The sequence below is a fragment of the Triturus cristatus genome, chromosome 11 (genome assembly GCF_964204655.1).
Source record: "Triturus cristatus chromosome 11, aTriCri1.1, whole genome shotgun sequence".
In the NCBI taxonomy this organism is placed as follows: domain Eukaryota; kingdom Metazoa; phylum Chordata; class Amphibia; order Caudata; family Salamandridae; genus Triturus; species Triturus cristatus.
The window spans coordinates 1,138,744,121-1,138,763,159 of NC_140594.1; the positions used below are offsets into that span (position 1 = coordinate 1,138,744,121).

Below are 19,039 nucleotides of genomic sequence, written 5' to 3' on the forward strand. Positions count from 1 at the left end.
AGCGCTAGGATCAAAGAGAGAGGAGAGGGTTAGAGAGCTGCTATCTTGGTAAAGGCCTGAAACTGCTAGTTCCCAAGAGGGTCTGCACTTTCAGTTATGACTGACTGTGAGACGAGAAGATGAAGATTTTCTGCACCCAGCATACATTGCAGCATGCTTAGGCAAATGAGGAGCGAGACCCGCCAATCCCTTGTCACTTCGGTGAAAGCTCCTCATCTGCATAAAGAGAGCACTTTTACAAGGGAGCAGAGTGGCGCAGCGGAAGCGTGCTGGGCCCATAACCCAGAGGTCGATGGATCGAAACCATCCTCTGCTAATGTTACTTGATTTTTCCTCTGAGGACCAATCTTTCATTTCCACGCTGCCAGCATGGAAAAACGCAGGCTTGTGCTAGCTAGGTGAGAAAAGACTTCTCAACTATCTGTCTCTGCTGAAATACAAGAAAGTGATCATCAAAGGATCAACCCCACACTTTGAAAGTAAAGATACCCAATTATAAGCATAAATGACTGGTGGGGCCTTCACATGTTTTTCCGGGCACGCTTTGAATTTCATTCTTGCCTTTTTGTTCTGCACTTATCAATCTTCTGGGCATTTCATGGAAGGCACTCTCTTTCTCTTTGCTGCTTTGCTTCCAAAGCTGCCTAAAGATGCTCATATTCACTATTGGTGCTGCTTCTTTCCATTTCTTCTCTTCTGCACAGCTTTATCCTTGGTTTCAATCCCCAGTTTCTTACCGTCTGCAAGAAAATTTCCACTGCTTTTCATGTTGGTATCTAAACCAAATGCACCATTGAAGCTGGTGCAAGATAGTCACTGAACTCGGGGTTGTAATGTCTAGAACTGAGAGCACACATGTCAGAGAGCGTTGGTGGTATAGTGGTGAGCATAGCTGCCTTCCAAGCAGTTGACCTGGGTTCGATTCCCGGCCAACGCCATGCAAATATTTATATATTCTCCAGGCAGGATATATTTTAATGCAATATATCACAAAACGGAAATATCATAAACAGGTTAATCAGCCGGTATATAAAAAAAAATAAACAAATACGTAGGCAGGCATCTCGATCGCCCCATCTGCTACATTCATTGTCCTAATATATACTATTTTCCATAAAGCAGAGTCACCACTCACATGTGCTGGTAATAAATATGTTGCAGGGGGCAGACAATGAAAGGGCCGAGCCCCGATCAGACATTATAACTCCAGCATCTCTAGGTTAAAAAGCATTTCTGGGCAATATCTAGCCTTTCAAAAAATTGGCAAGATCCCCCGATAAATCTAGCAAAAGTCCCAACGATTTTGTGCATACTTGTGCTCTCACCTGAATGCAGCGCCACCTTGTAGCCATTGGAGGTAACTGCGGCTCTCAAAATGTTTTTATCAGAGGCCAAGTTGAGAGGACTCCAAGAAGCAGATGGCCACGGAAAGAGCCTCTGACTGCAGCAGGAAGGGTGGATACTTCAAATTGGCATAGTTTCCTGTCCAACGTCCTCTCACGTCCCAAACGCTCCCAAACGAACAAAAGCCTCACACCGGGTAGATCTCTGGCTCTCAGGTAAAGCCAAATCCTGAGCATGCTAGCGCTAGGATCACAGAGAGAAGAGAGGGTCAGAGAGCTCCTGTCCTGGTAAAGCCCTGAAACGGCTAGTGCCGAAGAGGGTCTGCACTTTCAGTTATGACTGACTGTGAGAGGGGAAGATGAAGATTTTCTGCACCCAGCATACCTTGCGACATGCTTAGGCAAATAAGGAGAGAGCCCCACCAATCCCTTGCCACTCCGCTGAAAGCTCCTCCTCTGCATAAAGAAAACACTTTTACAAGGGAGCAGAGTGGCGCAGCGGAAGCGTGCTGGGCCCATAACCCAGAGGTCGATGGATCGAAACCATCCTCTGCTATAATATTTCTTGTTTTTTCTTCTGAGGACCAATCTGTCATTTCCACGCTACCAGCAAGGAAAAGCGCAGGCTTGTGCTAGCTATGTGAGAAAAGACTTCTCAACTATCTGTCTCTGCTGAAATACAAGAGAGTGATCGCCAAAGGATCAACCCCATACTTTGAAAGTAAAGATACCCAATTATAAGCATAAATGACTGGTGGGACTGTCACACGTTTTTCTGGGCATGCTTTGAATGTCATTCTTGCCTTTTCGTTCTGCTCTTATCATTCTCCTGGGCATTTCATGGAAGGCACTCTCTTTCCCTTCGCTGCTTTGCTTCCAATGCTGCCTAAATATGTTCATTTCCACTATTTGTACTACTGCTTTCCATTTCTTCTCTTCTGCACAGATTTGGCCTTGGTTTCGATCCCCAGTTCCTTACCCTCTACAAGAAACTTTCTACTGCTTTTCATGTTGGTATCTAAACCAAATGCACCATTGAAACTGGTGCAAGATAGTCATTGAACTCGGGGTTGTAATCTTTAGAACCGAGAGCACCCACATCATAGGGCGTTGGTGGTATAGTGGTGAGCATAGCTGCTTCCCAAGCAGTTGACCCAGGTTCGATTCCCGGCCAATGCAGTGCAAATTTTTATATGTTCTCCAAGCAGGATTTGTTTTAATGCAACATGTCACAAAACGGAAATATCATGAACAGATTAATCAGACGTTAAATTTTTAAAAAAATGAAATACTTAGGCAGGCATCTCGATCGCCCCATCTGCTACATTCATTGTCCTATTAGATGCTATTTTCCAAAAAGCAGAGTCACCACTCACATGTGCTGGTAATAAATATGTTGCGGCCGGTAGACAATGAAAGGGCTGAACCCCGACCAGACATTCTAACTCTAGCATCTCTATATTAAAAATCATTTCTAGGCAATATCTAGCGTGTGAATAAAAGTAGGCAAGATCCACCGATGAATCTGGCAAAAGTCCCCAACGATTTTGTGCACACTTGTTCTCTCACCTGAATGCAGCACCACCTTGTAGCCATCGGATGTAACTGCAGCTCACAAAATGTTATATCAGAGAGCAAGTTGAGAGGACTCCAAGAGGCAGATGTCCATGGAAAGAGCCTCTCACGACAGCAGGAAGGTTGGATATTTCAAGATGGCAACATTTCCTGTCCAACGTCCTCAACGCTCCCAAACGCTCCCAAACGCTCAAAAGCCTCACACCGGGCAAGCCCTCACCGGGTAGATCTCTGGCTCCCAGTTAAAATCAGATCCTGAGCATGCTAGCGCTAGGATCAAAGAGAGAGGAGAGGGTTAGAGAGCTGCTATCTTGGTAAAGGCCTGAAACTGCTAGTTCCCAAGAGGGTCTGCACTTTCAGTTATGACTGACTGTGAGACGAGAAGATGAAGATTTTCTGCACCCAGCATACATTGCAGCATGCTTAGGCAAATGAGGAGCGAGACCCACCAATCCCTCGCCACTTCGCTGAAAGCTCCTCATCTGCATAAAGAGAACACTTTTACAAGGGAGCAGAGTGGCGCAGCGGAAGCGTGCTGGGCCCATAACCCAGAGGTCGATGGATCGAAACCATCCTCTGCTAATGTTACTTGATTTTTCCTCTGAGGACCAATCTTTCATTTCCACGCTGCCAGCATGGAAAAACGCAGGCTTGTGCTAGCTAGGTGAGAAAAGACTTCTCAACTATCTGTCTCTGCTGAAATACAAGAAAGTGATCATCAAAGGATCAACCCCATACTTTGAAAGTGAAGATACCCAATTATAAGCATAAATGACTGGTGGGACCTTCACATGTTTTTCCGGGCACGCTTTGAATTTAATTCTTGCCTTTTTGTTCTGCACTTATCAATCTTCTGGGCATTTCATGGAAGGCACTCTCTTTCTCTTCGCTGCTTTGCTTCCAAAGCTGCCTAAAGATGCTCATATTCACTATTGGTGCTGCTTCTTTCCATTTCTTCTCTTCTGCACAGCTTTATCCTTGGTTTCAATCCCCAGTTTCTTACCGTCTGCAAGAAAATTTCCACTGCTTTTCATGGTTGTATCTAAACCAAATGCACCATTGAAGCTGGTGCAAGATAGTCTCTGAACTCGGGGTTGTAATGTCTAGAACTGAGAGCACACATGTCAGAGAGCGTTGGTGGTATAGTGGTGAGCATAGCTGCCTTTCAAGCAGTTGACCCGGGTTCGATTCCTGGCCAACGCAATACAAATATTTATATAGTCTCCAGGCAGGATATATTTTAATGCAATATGTCACAAAACGGAAATATCATAAACAGGTTAATCAGCCGGTATATAAAAAAAATACACAAATACGTAGGCATGCATCTCGATCGCCCCATCTGCTACATTCATTGTCCTAATATATACTATTTTCCATAAAGCAGAGTCACCACTCACATGTGCTGGTAATAAATATGTTGCAGGGGGTAGACAATGAAAGGGCCGAGCCCCGATCAGACATTATAACTCCAGCATCTCTAGGTTAAAATGCATTTCTAGGCAATATCTAGCCTTTCAAAAAATTGGCAAGATCCCCCGATAAATCTAGCAAAAGTCCCAACGATTTTGTGCATACTTGTGCTCTCACCTGAATGCAGCGCCACCTTGTAGCCATCGGAGGTAACTGCGGCTCTCAAAATGTTTTATCAGAGGCCAAGTTGAGAGGACTCCAAGAAGCAGATGGCCACGGAAAGAGTCTCTGACTGCAGCAGGAAGGGTGGATACTTCAAATTGGCATAGTTTCCTGTCCAACGTCCTCTCACGTCCCAAACGCTCCCAAACGCGCAAAAGCCTCACACCGGGTAGATCTCTGGCTCTCAGGTAAAGCCAAATCCTGAGCATGCTAGCGCTAGGATCACAGAGAGAAGAGAGGGTCAGAGAGCTCCTGTCCTGGTAAAGGCCTGAAACGGCTAGTGCCGAAGAGGGTCTGCACTTTCAGTTATGACTGACTGTGAGAGGGGAAGATGAAGATTTTCTGCACCCAGCATACCTTGCGACATGCTTAGGCAAATGAGGAGAGAGCCCCACCAATCCCTTGCCACTCCGCTGAAAGCTCCTCCTCTGCATAAAGAGAACACTTTTACAAGGGAGCAGAGTGGCGCAGCGGAAGCGTGCTGGGCCCATAACCCAGAGGTCGATGGATCGAAACCATCCTCTGCTATAATATTTCTTTTTTTTTCTTCTGAGGACCAATCTGTCATTTCCACGCTACCAGCAAGGAAAAGCGCAGGCTTGTGCTAGCTATGTGAGAAAAGACTTCTCAACTATCTGTCTCTGCTGAAATACAAGAGAGTGATCGCCAAAGGATCAACCCCATACTTTGAAAGTAAAGATACCCAATTATAAGCATAAATGACTGGTGGGACCGTCACACGTTTTTCTGGGCATGCTTTGAATGTCATTCTTGCCTTTTCGTTCTGCTCTTATCATTCTCCTGGGCATTTCATGGAAGGCACTCTCTTTCTCTTCGCTGCTTTGCTTCCAATGCTGCCTAAATATGTTCATTTCCACTATTTGTACTACTGCTTTCCATTTCTTCTCTTCTGCACAGATTTGGCCTTGGTTTCAATACCCAGTTCCTTACCCTCTACAAGAAACTTTCTACTGCTTTTCATGTTGGTATCTAAACCAAATGCACCATTGAAACTGGTGCAAGATAGTCATTGAACTCGGGGTTGTAATCTTTAGAACCGAGAGCACTCACATCATAGGGCGTTGGTGGTATAGTGGTGAGCATAGCTGCTTCCCAAGCAGTTGACCCGGGTTCGATTCCCGGCCAATGCAGTGCAAATTTTTATATGTTCTCCAAGCAGGATTTGTTTTAATGCAACATGTCACAAAACGGAAATATCATGAACAGATTGAGCAAACGTTAAATTAAAAAAAAAATGAAATACTTAGGAAGGCATCTCGATCGCCCCATCTGCTACATTCATTGTCCTATTAGATGCTATTTTCCAAAAAGCAGAGTCACCACTCACATGTGCTGGTAATAAATATGTTGCGGCCGGTAGACAATGAAAGGGCTGAACCCCGACCAGACATTCTAACTCTAGCATCTCTATATTAAAAATCATTTCTAGGCAATATCTAGCGTGTGAATAAAAGTAGGCAAGATCCACCGATGAATCTGGCAAAAGTCCCCAACGATTTTGTGCACACTTGTTCTCTCACCTGAATGCAGCGCCACCTTGTAGCCATCGGATGTAACTGCAGCTCACAAAATGTTATATCAGAGAGCAAGTTGAGAGGACTCCAAGAGGCAGATGTCCATGGAAAGAGCCTCTCACGACAGCAGGAAGGTTGGATATTTCAAGATGGCAACATTTCCTGTCCAACGTCCTCAACGCTCCCAAACGCTCCCAAACGCTCAAAAGCCTCACACCGGGCAAGCCCTCACCGGGTAGATCTCTGGCTCCCAGTTAAAATCAGATCCTGAGCATGCTAGCGCTAGGATCAAAGAGAGAGGAGAGGGTTAGAGAGCTGCTATCTTGGTAAAGGCCTGAAACTGCTAGTTCCCAAGAGGGTCTGCACTTTCAGTTATGACTGACTGTGAGACGAGAAGATGAAGATTTTCTGCACCCAGCATACATTGCAGCATGCTTAGGCAAATGAGGAGCGAGACCCACCAATCCCTCGCCACTTCGCTGAAAGCTCCTCATCTGCATAAAGAGAACACTTTTACAAGGGAGCAGAGTGGCGCAGCGGAAGCGTGCTGGGCCCATAACCCAGAGGTCGATGGATCGAAACCATCCTCTGCTAATGTTACTTGATTTTTCCTCTGAGGACCAATCTTTCATTTCCACGCTGCCAGCATGGAAAAACGCAGGCTTGTGCTAGCTAGGTGAGAAAAGACTTCTCAACTATCTGTCTCTGCTGAAATACAAGAAAGTGATCATCAAAGGATCAACCCCATACTTTGAAAGTAAAGATACCCAATTATAAGCATAAATGACTGGTGGGACCTTCACATGTTTTTCCGGGCACGCTTTGAATTTAATTCTTGCCTTTTTGTTCTGCACTTATCAATCTTCTGGGCATTTCATGGAAGGCACTCTCTTTCTCTTCGCTGCTTTGCTTCCAAAGCTGCCTAAAGATGCTCATATTCACTATTGGTGCTGATTCTTTCCATTTCTTCTCTTCTGCACAGCTTTATCCTTGGTTTCAATTCCCAGTTTCTTACCGTCTGCAAGAAAATTTCCACTGCTTTTCATGTTGGTATCGAAAACCAAATGCACCATTGAAGCTGGTGCAAGATAGTCACTGAACTCGGGGTTGTAATGTCTAGAACTGAGAGCACACATGTCAGAGAGCGTTGGTGGTATAGTGGTGAGCATAGCTGCCTTCCAAGCAGTTGACCTGGGTTCGATTCCCGGCCAACGCAATGCAAATATTTATATATTCTCCAGGCAGGATATATTTTAATGCAATATGTCACAAAACGGAAATATCATAAACAGGTTAATCAGCCGGTATATAAAAAAAATAAACAAATACGTAGGCAGGCATCTCGATCGCCCCATCTGCTACATTCATTGTCCTAATATATACTATTTTCCATAAAGCAGAGTCACCACTCACATGTGCTGGTAATAAAGATGTTGCAGGGGGCAGACAATGAAAGGGCCGAGCCCCGATCAGACATTATAACTCCAGCATCTCTAGGTCAAAAAGCATTTCTAGGCAATATCTAGCCTTTCAAAAAATTGGCAAGATCCCCCGATAAATCTAGCAAAAGTCCCAACGATTTTGTGCATACTTGTGCTCTCACCTGAATGTAGCGCCACCTTGTAGCCATCGGAGGTAACTGCGGCTCTCAAAATGTTTTATCAGAGGCCAAGTTGAGAGGACTCCAAGAAGCAGATGGCCACGGAAAGAGCCTCTGACTGCAGCAGGAAGGGTGGATACTTCAAATTGGCATAGTTTCCTGTCCAACGTCCTCTCACGTCCCAAACGCTCCCAAACGCGCAAAAGCCTCACACCGGGTAGATCTCTGGCTCTCAGGTAAAGCCAAATCCTGAGCATGCTAGCGCTAGGATCACAGAGAGAAGAGAGGGTCAGAGAGCTCCTGTCCTGGTAAAGGCCTGAAACGGCTAGTGCCGAAGAGGGTCTGCACTTTCAGTTATGACTGACTGTGAGAGGGGAAGATGAAGATTTTCTGCACCCAGCATACCTTGCGACATGCTTAGGCAAATGAGGAGAGAGCCCCACCAATCCCTTGCCACTCCGCTGAAAGCTCCTCCTCTGCATAAAGAGAACACTTTTACAAGGGAGCAGAGTGGCGCAGCGGAAGCGTGCTGGGCCCATAACCCAGAGGTCGATGGATCGAAACCATCCTCTGCTATAATATTTCTTGTTTTATCTTCTGAGGACCAATCTGTCATTTTCACGCTACCAGCAAGGAAAAGCGCAGGCTTGTGCTAGCTATGTGAGAAAAGACTTCTCAACTATCTGTCTCTGCTGAAATACAAGAGAGTGATCGCCAAAGGATCAACCCCATACTTTGAAAGTAAAGATACCCAATTATAAGCATAAATGACTGGTGGGACCGTCACACGTTTTTCTGGGCATGCTTTGAATGTAATTCTTGCCTTTTCGTTCTGCTCTTATCATTCTCCAGGGCATTTCATGGAAGGCACTCTCTTTCTCTTCGCTGCTTTGCTTCCAATGCTGCCTATGTTCATTTCCACTATTTGTACTACTGCTTTCCATTTCTTCACTTCTGCACAGATTTGGCCTTGGTTTCAATCCCCAGTTCCTTACCCTCTACAAGAAACTTTCTACTGCTTTTCATGTTGGTATCTAAACCAAATGCACCATTGAAACTGGTGCAAGATAGTCATTGAACTCGGGGTTGTAATCTTTAGAACCGAGAGCACCCACATCATAGGGCGTTGGTGGTATAGGTGTGAGTATAGCTGCTTCCCAAGCAGTTGACCCGGGTTCGATTCCCAGCCAATGCAGTGCAAATTTTTATATGTTCTCCAAGCAGGATTTGTTTTAATGCAACATGTCACAAAACGGAAATATCATGAACAGATTAATCAGACGTTAAATTTAAAACAAAATGAAATACTTAGGCAGGCATCTCGATCGCCCCATCTGCTACATTCATTGTCCTATTAGATGCTATTTTCCAAAAAGCAGAGTACCACTCACATGTGCTGGTAATAAATATCTTGCGGGCGGTAGACAATGAAAGGGCTGAACCCCGACCAGACATTCTAACTCTAGCATCTCTATATTAAAAAGCATTTCTAGGCAATATCTAGCATGTGAATAAAAGTAGGCAAGATCCACCGATGAATCTGGCAAAAGTCCCCAACGATTTTGTGCACACTTGTTCTCTCACCTGAATGCAGCGCCACCTTGTAGCCATCGGATGTAACTGCAGCTCACAAAATGTTATATCAGAGGGCAAGTTGAGAGGACTCCAAGAGGCAGATGTCCATGGAAAGAGCCTCTCACGACAGCAGGAAGGTTGGATATTTCAAGATGGCAACATTTCCTGTTCAACGTCCTCAACGCTCCCAAACGCTCAAAAGCCTCACACCGGGCAAGCCCTCACTGGGTAGATCTCTGGCTCCCAGTTAAAATCAAATCCTGAGCATGCTAGCGCTAGGATCAAAGAGAGAGGAGAGGGTTAGAGAGCTGCTATCTTGGTAAAGGCCTGAAACTGCTAGTTCCCAAGAGGGTCTGCACTTTCAGTTATGACTGACTGTGAGACGAGAAGATGAAGATTTTCTGCACCCAGCATACATTGCAGCATGCTTAGGCAAATGAGGAGCGAGACCCGCCAATCCCTTGTCACTTCGGTGAAAGCTCCTCATCTGCATAAAGAGAGCACTTTTACAAGGGAGCAGAGTGGCGCAGCGGAAGCGTGCTGGGCCCATAACCCAGAGGTCGATGGATCGAAACCATCCTCTGCTAATGTTACTTGATTTTTCCTCTGAGGACCAATCTTTCATTTCCACGCTGCCAGCATGGAAAAACGCAGGCTTGTGCTAGCTAGGTGAGAAAAGACTTCTCAACTATCTGTCTCTGCTGAAATACAAGAAAGTGATCATCAAAGGATCAACCCCACACTTTGAAAGTAAAGATACCCAATTATAAGCATAAATGACTGGTGGGGCCTTCACATGTTTTTCCGGGCACGCTTTGAATTTCATTCTTGCCTTTTTGTTCTGCACTTATCAATCTTCTGGGCATTTCATGGAAGGCACTCTCTTTCTCTTTGCTGCTTTGCTTCCAAAGCTGCCTAAAGATGCTCATATTCACTATTGGTGCTGCTTCTTTCCATTTCTTCTCTTCTGCACAGCTTTATCCTTGGTTTCAATCCCCAGTTTCTTACCGTCTGCAAGAAAATTTCCACTGCTTTTCATGTTGGTATCTAAACCAAATGCACCATTGAAGCTGGTGCAAGATAGTCACTGAACTCGGGGTTGTAATGTCTAGAACTGAGAGCACACATGTCAGAGAGCGTTGGTGGTATAGTGGTGAGCATAGCTGCCTTCCAAGCAGTTGACCTGGGTTCGATTCCCGGCCAACGCCATGCAAATATTTATATATTCTCCAGGCAGGATATATTTTAATGCAATATATCACAAAACGGAAATATCATAAACAGGTTAATCAGCCGGTATATAAAAAAAAATAAACAAATACGTAGGCAGGCATCTCGATCGCCCCATCTGCTACATTCATTGTCCTAATATATACTATTTTCCATAAAGCAGAGTCACCACTCACATGTGCTGGTAATAAATATGTTGCAGGGGGCAGACAATGAAAGGGCCGAGCCCCGATCAGACATTATAACTCCAGCATCTCTAGGTTAAAAAGCATTTCTGGGCAATATCTAGCCTTTCAAAAAATTGGCAAGATCCCCCGATAAATCTAGCAAAAGTCCCAACGATTTTGTGCATACTTGTGCTCTCACCTGAATGCAGCGCTACCTTGTAGCCATTGGAGGTAACTGCGGCTCTCAAAATGTTTTTATCAGAGGCCAAGTTGAGAGGACTCCAAGAAGCAGATGGCCACGGAAAGAGCCTCTGACTGCAGCAGGAAGGGTGGATACTTCAAATTGGCATAGTTTCCTGTCCAACGTCCTCTCACGTCCCAAACGCTCCCAAACGAACAAAAGCCTCACACCGGGTAGATCTCTGGCTCTCAGGTAAAGCCAAATCCTGAGCATGCTAGCGCTAGGATCACAGAGAGAAGAGAGGGTCAGAGAGCTCCTGTCCTGGTAAAGCCCTGAAACGGCTAGTGCCGAAGAGGGTCTGCACTTTCAGTTATGACTGACTGTGAGAGGGGAAGATGAAGATTTTCTGCACCCAGCATACCTTGCGACATGCTTAGGCAAATGAGGAGAGAGCCCCACCAATCCCTTGCCACTCCGCTGAAAGCTCCTCCTCTGCATAAAGAAAACACTTTTACAAGGGAGCAGAGTGGCGCAGCGGAAGCGTGCTGGGCCCATAACCCAGAGGTCGATGGATCGAAACCATCCTCTGCTATAATATTTCTTGTTTTTTCTTCTGAGGACCAATCTGTCATTTCCACGCTACCAGCAAGGAAAAGCGCAGGCTTGTGCTAGCTATGTGAGAAAAGACTTCTCAACTATCTGTCTCTGCTGAAATACAAGAGAGTGATCGCCAAAGGATCAACCCCATACTTTGAAAGTAAAGATACCCAATTATAAGCATAAATGACTGGTGGGACTGTCACACGTTTTTCTGGGCATGCTTTGAATGTCATTCTTGCCTTTTCGTTCTGCTCTTATCATTCTCCTGGGCATTTCATGGAAGGCACTCTCTTTCCCTTCGCTGCTTTGCTTCCAATGCTGCCTAAATATGTTCATTTCCACTATTTGTACTACTGCTTTCCATTTCTTCTCTTCTGCACAGATTTGGCCTTGGTTTCGATCCCCAGTTCCTTACCCTCTACAAGAAACTTTCTACTGCTTTTCATGTTGGTATCTAAACCAAATGCACCATTGAAACTGGTGCAAGATAGTCATTGAACTCGGGGTTGTAATCTTTAGAACCGAGAGCACCCACATCATAGGGCGTTGGTGGTATAGTGGTGAGCATAGCTGCTTCCCAAGCAGTTGACCCAGGTTCGATTCCCGGCCAATGCAGTGCAAATTTTTATATGTTCTCCAAGCAGGATTTGTTTTAATGCAACATGTCACAAAACGGAAATATCATGAACAGATTAATCAGACGTTAAATTTTTAAAAAAATGAAATACTTAGGCAGGCATCTCGATCGCCCCATCTGCTACATTCATTGTCCTATTAGATGCTATTTTCCAAAAAGCAGAGTCACCACTCACATGTGCTGGTAATAAATATGTTGCGGCCGGTAGACAATGAAAGGGCTGAACCCCGACCAGACATTCTAACTCTAGCATCTCTATATTAAAAATCATTTCTAGGCAATATCTAGCGTGTGAATAAAAGTAGGCAAGATCCACCGATGAATCTGGCAAAAGTCCCCAACGATTTTGTGCACACTTGTTCTCTCACCTGAATGCAGCGCCACCTTGTAGCCATCGGATGTAACTGCAGCTCACAAAATGTTATATCAGAGAGCAAGTTGAGAGGACTCCAAGAGGCAGATGTCCATGGAAAGAGCCTCTCACGACAGCAGGAAGGTTGGATATTTCAAGATGGCAACATTTCCTGTCCAACGTCCTCAACGCTCCCAAACGCTCCCAAACGCTCAAAAGCCTCACACCGGGCAAGCCCTCACCGGGTAGATCTCTGGCTCCCAGTTAAAATCAGATCCTGAGCATGCTAGCGCTAGGATCAAAGAGAGAGGAGAGGGTTAGAGAGCTGCTATCTTGGTAAAGGCCTGAAACTGCTAGTTCCCAAGAGGGTCTGCACTTTCAGTTATGACTGACTGTGAGACGAGAAGATGAAGATTTTCTGCACCCAGCATACATTGCAGCATGCTTAGGCAAATGAGGAGCGAGACCCACCAATCCCTCGCCACTTCGCTGAAAGCTCCTCATCTGCATAAAGAGAACACTTTTACAAGGGAGCAGAGTGGCGCAGCGGAAGCGTGCTGGGCCCATAACCCAGAGGTCGATGGATCGAAACCATCCTCTGCTAATGTTACTTGATTTTTCCTCTGAGGACCAATCTTTCATTTCCACGCTGCCAGCATGGAAAAACGCAGGCTTGTGCTAGCTAGGTGAGAAAAGACTTCTCAACTATCTGTCTCTGCTGAAATACAAGAAAGTGATCATCAAAGGATCAACCCCATACTTTGAAAGTGAAGATACCCAATTATAAGCATAAATGACTGGTGGGACCTTCACATGTTTTTCCGGGCACGCTTTGAATTTAATTCTTGCCTTTTTGTTCTGCACTTATCAATCTTCTGGGCATTTCATGGAAGGCACTCTCTTTCTCTTCGCTGCTTTGCTTCCAAAGCTGCCTAAAGATGCTCATATTCACTATTGGTGCTGCTTCTTTCCATTTCTTCTCTTCTGCACAGCTTTATCCTTGGTTTCAATCCCCAGTTTCTTACCGTCTGCAAGAAAATTTCCACTGCTTTTCATGGTTGTATCTAAACCAAATGCACCATTGAAGCTGGTGCAAGATAGTCTCTGAACTCGGGGTTGTAATGTCTAGAACTGAGAGCACACATGTCAGAGAGCGTTGGTGGTATAGTGGTGAGCATAGCTGCCTTCCAAGCAGTTGACCCGGGTTCGATTCCTGGCCAACGCAATACAAATATTTATATAGTCTCCAGGCAGGATATATTTTAATGCAATATGTCACAAAACGGAAATATCATAAACAGGTTAATCAGCCGGTATATAAAAAAAATACACAAATACGTAGGCATGCATCTCGATCGCCCCATCTGCTACATTCATTGTCCTAATATATACTATTTTCCATAAAGCAGAGTCACCACTCACATGTGCTGGTAATAAATATGTTGCAGGGGGTAGACAATGAAAGGGCCGAGCCCCGATCAGACATTATAACTCCAGCATCTCTAGGTTAAAATGCATTTCTAGGCAATATCTAGCCTTTCAAAAAATTGGCAAGATCCCCCGATAAATCTAGCAAAAGTCCCAACGATTTTGTGCATACTTGTGCTCTCACCTGAATGCAGCGCCACCTTGTAGCCATCGGAGGTAACTGCGGCTCTCAAAATGTTTTATCAGAGGCCAAGTTGAGAGGACTCCAAGAAGCAGATGGCCACGGAAAGAGTCTCTGACTGCAGCAGGAAGGGTGGATACTTCAAATTGGCATAGTTTCCTGTCCAACGTCCTCTCACGTCCCAAACGCTCCCAAACGCGCAAAAGCCTCACACCGGGTAGATCTCTGGCTCTCAGGTAAAGCCAAATCCTGAGCATGCTAGCGCTAGGATCACAGAGAGAAGAGAGGGTCAGAGAGCTCCTGTCCTGGTAAAGGCCTGAAACGGCTAGTGCCGAAGAGGGTCTGCACTTTCAGTTATGACTGACTGTGAGAGGGGAAGATGAAGATTTTCTGCACCCAGCATACCTTGCGACATGCTTAGGCAAATGAGGAGAGAGCCCCACCAATCCCTTGCCACTCCGCTGAAAGCTCCTCCTCTGCATAAAGAGAACACTTTTACAAGGGAGCAGAGTGGCGCAGCGGAAGCGTGCTGGGCCCATAACCCAGAGGTCGATGGATCGAAACCATCCTCTGCTATAATATTTCTTTTTTTTTCTTCTGAGGACCAATCTGTCATTTCCACGCTACCAGCAAGGAAAAGCGCAGGCTTGTGCTAGCTATGTGAGAAAAGACTTCTCAACTATCTGTCTCTGCTGAAATACAAGAGAGTGATCGCCAAAGGATCAACCCCATACTTTGAAAGTAAAGATACCCAATTATAAGCATAAATGACTGGTGGGACCGTCACACGTTTTTCTGGGCATGCTTTGAATGTCATTCTTGCCTTTTCGTTCTGCTCTTATCATTCTCCTGGGCATTTCATGGAAGGCACTCTCTTTCTCTTCGCTGCTTTGCTTCCAATGCTGCCTAAATATGTTCATTTCCACTATTTGTACTACTGCTTTCCATTTCTTCTCTTCTGCACAGATTTGGCCTTGGTTTCAATACCCAGTTCCTTACCCTCTACAAGAAACTTTCTACTGCTTTTCATGTTGGTATCTAAACCAAATGCACCATTGAAACTGGTGCAAGATAGTCATTGAACTCGGGGTTGTAATCTTTAGAACCGAGAGCACTCACATCATAGGGCGTTGGTGGTATAGTGGTGAGCATAGCTGCTTCCCAAGCAGTTGACCCGGGTTCGATTCCCGGCCAATGCAGTGCAAATTTTTATATGTTCTCCAAGCAGGATTTGTTTTAATGCAACATGTCACAAAACGGAAATATCATGAACAGATTGAGCAAACGTTAAATTAAAAAAAAAATGAAATACTTAGGAAGGCATCTCGATCGCCCCATCTGCTACATTCATTGTCCTATTAGATGCTATTTTCCAAAAAGCAGAGTCACCACTCACATGTGCTGGTAATAAATATGTTGCGGCCGGTAGACAATGAAAGGGCTGAACCCCGACCAGACATTCTAACTCTAGCATCTCTATATTAAAAATCATTTCTAGGCAATATCTAGCGTGTGAATAAAAGTAGGCAAGATCCACCGATGAATCTGGCAAAAGTCCCCAACGATTTTGTGCACACTTGTTCTCTCACCTGAATGCAGCGCCACCTTGTAGCCATCGGATGTAACTGCAGCTCACAAAATGTTATATCAGAGAGCAAGTTGAGAGGACTCCAAGAGGCAGATGTCCATGGAAAGAGCCTCTCACGACAGCAGGAAGGTTGGATATTTCAAGATGGCAACATTTCCTGTCCAACGTCCTCACGTCCCGAACGCTCCCAAACGCTCAAAAGCCTCGCCCTCACCGGGTAGATCTCTGGCTCCCAGTTAAAATCAAATCCTGAGCATGCTAGCGCTAGGATCAAAGAGAGAGGAGAGGGTTAGAGAGCTGCTATCTTGGTAAAGGCCTGAAACTGCTAGTTCCCAAGAGGGTCTGCACTTTCAGTTATGACTGACTGTGAGACGAGAAGATGAAGATTTTCTGCACCCAGCATACATTGCAGCATGCTTAGGCAAATGAGGAGCGAGACCCACCAATCCCTCGCCACTTCGCTGAAAACTCCTCATCTGCATAAAGAGAACACTTTTACAAGGGAGCAGAGTGGCGCAGCGGAAGCGTGCTGGGCCCATAACCCAGAGGTCGATGGATCGAAACCATCCTCTGCTAATGTTACTTGATTTTTCCTCTGAGGACCAATCTGTCATTTCCACGCTACCAGCAAGGAAAAGCGCAGGCTTGTGCTAGCTATGTGAGAAAAGACTTCTCAACTATCTGTCTCTGCTGAAATACAAGAGAGTGATCGCCAAAGGATCAACCCCATACTTTGAAAGTAAAGATACCCAATTATAAGCATAAATGACTGGTGGGACCGTCACACGTTTTTCTGGGCATGCTTTGAATGTCATTCTTGCCTTTTCGTTCTGCTCTTATCATTCTCCTGGGCATTTCATGGAAGGCACTCTCTTTCTCTTCGCTGCTTTGCTTCCAATGCTGCCTAAATATGTTCATTTCCACTATTTGTACTACTGCTTTCCATTTCTTCTCTTCTGCACAGATTTGGCCTTGGTTTCAATACCCAGTTCCTTACCCTCTACAAGAAACTTTCTACTGCTTTTCATGTTGGTATCTAAACCAAATGCACCATTGAAACTGGTGCAAGATAGTCATTGAACTCGGGGTTGTAATCTTTAGAACCGAGAGCACTCACATCATAGGGCGTTGGTGGTATAGTGGTGAGCATAGCTGCTTCCCAAGCAGTTGACCCGGGTTCGATTCCCGGCCAATGCAGTGCAAATTTTTATATGTTCTCCAAGCAGGATTTGTTTTAATGCAACATGTCACAAAACGGAAATATCATGAACAGATTGAGCAAACGTTAAATTAAAAAAAAAATGAAATACTTAGGCAGGCATCTCGATCGCCCCATCTGCTACATTCATTGTCCTATTAGATGCTATTTTCCAAAAAGCAGAGTCACCACTCACATGTGCTGGTAATAAATATGTTGCGGGCGGTAGACAATGAAAGGGCTGAACCCCGACCAGACATTCTAACTCTAGCATCTCTATATTAAAAAGCATTTCTAGGCAATATCTAGCATGTGAATAAAAGTAGGCAAGATCCACCGATGAATCTGGCAAAAGTCCCCAACGATTTTGCGCACACTTGTTCTCTCACCTGAATGCAGCGCCACCTTGTAGCCATCGGATGTAACTGCAGCTCACAAAATGTTATATCAGAGAGCAAGTTGAGAGGACTCCAAGAGGCAGATGTCCATGGAAAGAGCCTCTCACGACAGCAGGAAGGTTGGATATTTCAAGATGGCAACATTTCCTGTCCAACGTCCTCACGTCCCGAACGCTCCCAAACGCTCAAAAGCCTCGCCCTCACCGGGTAGATCTCTGGCTCCCAGTTAAAATCAAATCCTGAGCATGCTAGCGCTAGGATCAAAGAGAGAGGAGAGGGTTAGAGAGCTGCTATCTTGGTAAAGGCCTGAAACTGCTAGTTCCCAAGAGGGTCTGCACTTTCAGTTATGACTGACTGTGAGACGAGAAGATGAAGATTTTCTGCACCCAGCATACATTGCAGCATGCTTAGGCAAATGAGGAGCGAGACCCACCAATCCCTCGCCACTTCGCTGAAAGCTCCTCATCTGCATAAAGAGAACACTTTTACAAGGGAGCAGAGTGGCGCAGCGGAAGCGTGCTGGGCCCATAACCCAGAGGTCGATGGATCGAAACCATCCTCTGCTAATGTTACTTGATTTTTCCTCTGAGGACCAATCTTTCATTACCACGCTGCCAGCATGGAAAAACGCAGGCTTGTGCTAGCTATGTGAGAAAAGACTACTCAACTATCTGTCTCTGCTGAAATACAAGAGAGTGATTGCCAAAGGATCAACCCCATACTTTGAAAGTAAAGATACCCAATTATAAGCATAAATGACTGGTGGGACCGTCACACGTTTTTCTGGGCATGCTTTGAATGTCATTCTTGCCTTTTCGTTCTGCTCTTATCATTCTCCTGGGCATTTCATGGAAGGCACTCTCTTTCTCTTCGCTGCTTTGCTTCCAATGCTGCCTAAATATGTTCATTTCCACTATTTGTACTACTGCTTTCCATTTCTTCTCTTCTGCACAGATTTGGCCTTGGTTTCAATCCCCAGTTCCTTACCCTCTACAAGAAACTTTCTACTGCTTTTCATGTTGGTATCTAAACCAAATGCACCATTGAAACTGGTGCAAGATAGTCATTGAACTCGGGGTTGTAATCTTTAGAACCGAGAGCACCCACATCATAGGGGGTTGGTGGTATAGTGGTGAGCATAGCTGCTTCCGAAGCAGTTGACCCAGGTTCGATTCCCGGCCAATGCTGTGCAAATTTTTATATGTTCTCCAAGCAGGATTTGTTTTAATGCAACATGTCACAAAACGGAAATATCATGAACAGATTATTAAGACGTTAAATAAAAAAAAAAAATGAAATACTTAGGCAGGCATCTCGATCGCCCCATCTGCTACATTCATTGTCCTATTAGATGCTATTTTCCAAAAAGCAGAGTCACCACTCACATGTGCTGGTAATAAATATGTTGCGGGCGGTAGACAATGAAAGGGCTGAACCCTGACCAGACATTCTAACTCTAGCATCTCTATATTAAAAAGCCTTTCTAGGCAATATCTAGCATGTGAATAAAAGTAGGCAAGATCCACCGATGAATCTGGCAAAAGTCCCCAACGATTTTATGCACACTTGTTCTCTCACCTGAATGCAGCGCCATCTTGTAGCCATCGGATGTAACTGCAGCTCACAAAATGTTATATCAGAGAGCAAGTTGAGAGGATTCCAAGAGGCAGATGTCCATGGAAAGAGCCTCTCACGACAGCAGGAAGGTTGGATATTTCAAGATGGCAACATTTCCTGTCCAATGTCCTCACGTCCCGAACGCTCCCAAACGCTCAAAAGCCTCGCCCTCACCGGGTAGATCTCTGGCTCCCAGTTA

General features: G+C 45.1%; 4 non-coding genes across 4 annotated transcripts; all 4 read left to right on the forward strand.

Annotated features, from left to right (window-relative positions):
• Nucleotides 1-5,632: 5,632 nt before the first annotated feature.
• Nucleotides 5,633-5,704, forward strand: TRNAG-CCC (transfer RNA glycine (anticodon CCC)). Its single transcript has one exon. It is a non-coding gene; the product is annotated as a tRNA-Gly (tRNA).
• Nucleotides 5,705-7,232: 1,528 nt separating this feature from the next.
• TRNAG-UCC (transfer RNA glycine (anticodon UCC)) lies at nucleotides 7,233-7,304 on the forward strand. The gene has a single exon. It is a non-coding gene; the product is annotated as a tRNA-Gly (tRNA).
• Nucleotides 7,305-15,166: 7,862 nt separating this feature from the next.
• TRNAG-CCC (transfer RNA glycine (anticodon CCC)) lies at nucleotides 15,167-15,238 on the forward strand. Its single transcript has one exon. It is a non-coding gene; the product is annotated as a tRNA-Gly (tRNA).
• A 1,514-nt stretch (nucleotides 15,239-16,752) lies between these two features.
• TRNAG-CCC (transfer RNA glycine (anticodon CCC)) lies at nucleotides 16,753-16,824 on the forward strand. The gene has a single exon. It is a non-coding gene; the product is annotated as a tRNA-Gly (tRNA).
• The last annotated feature ends 2,215 nt before the right edge of the window (nucleotides 16,825-19,039 follow it).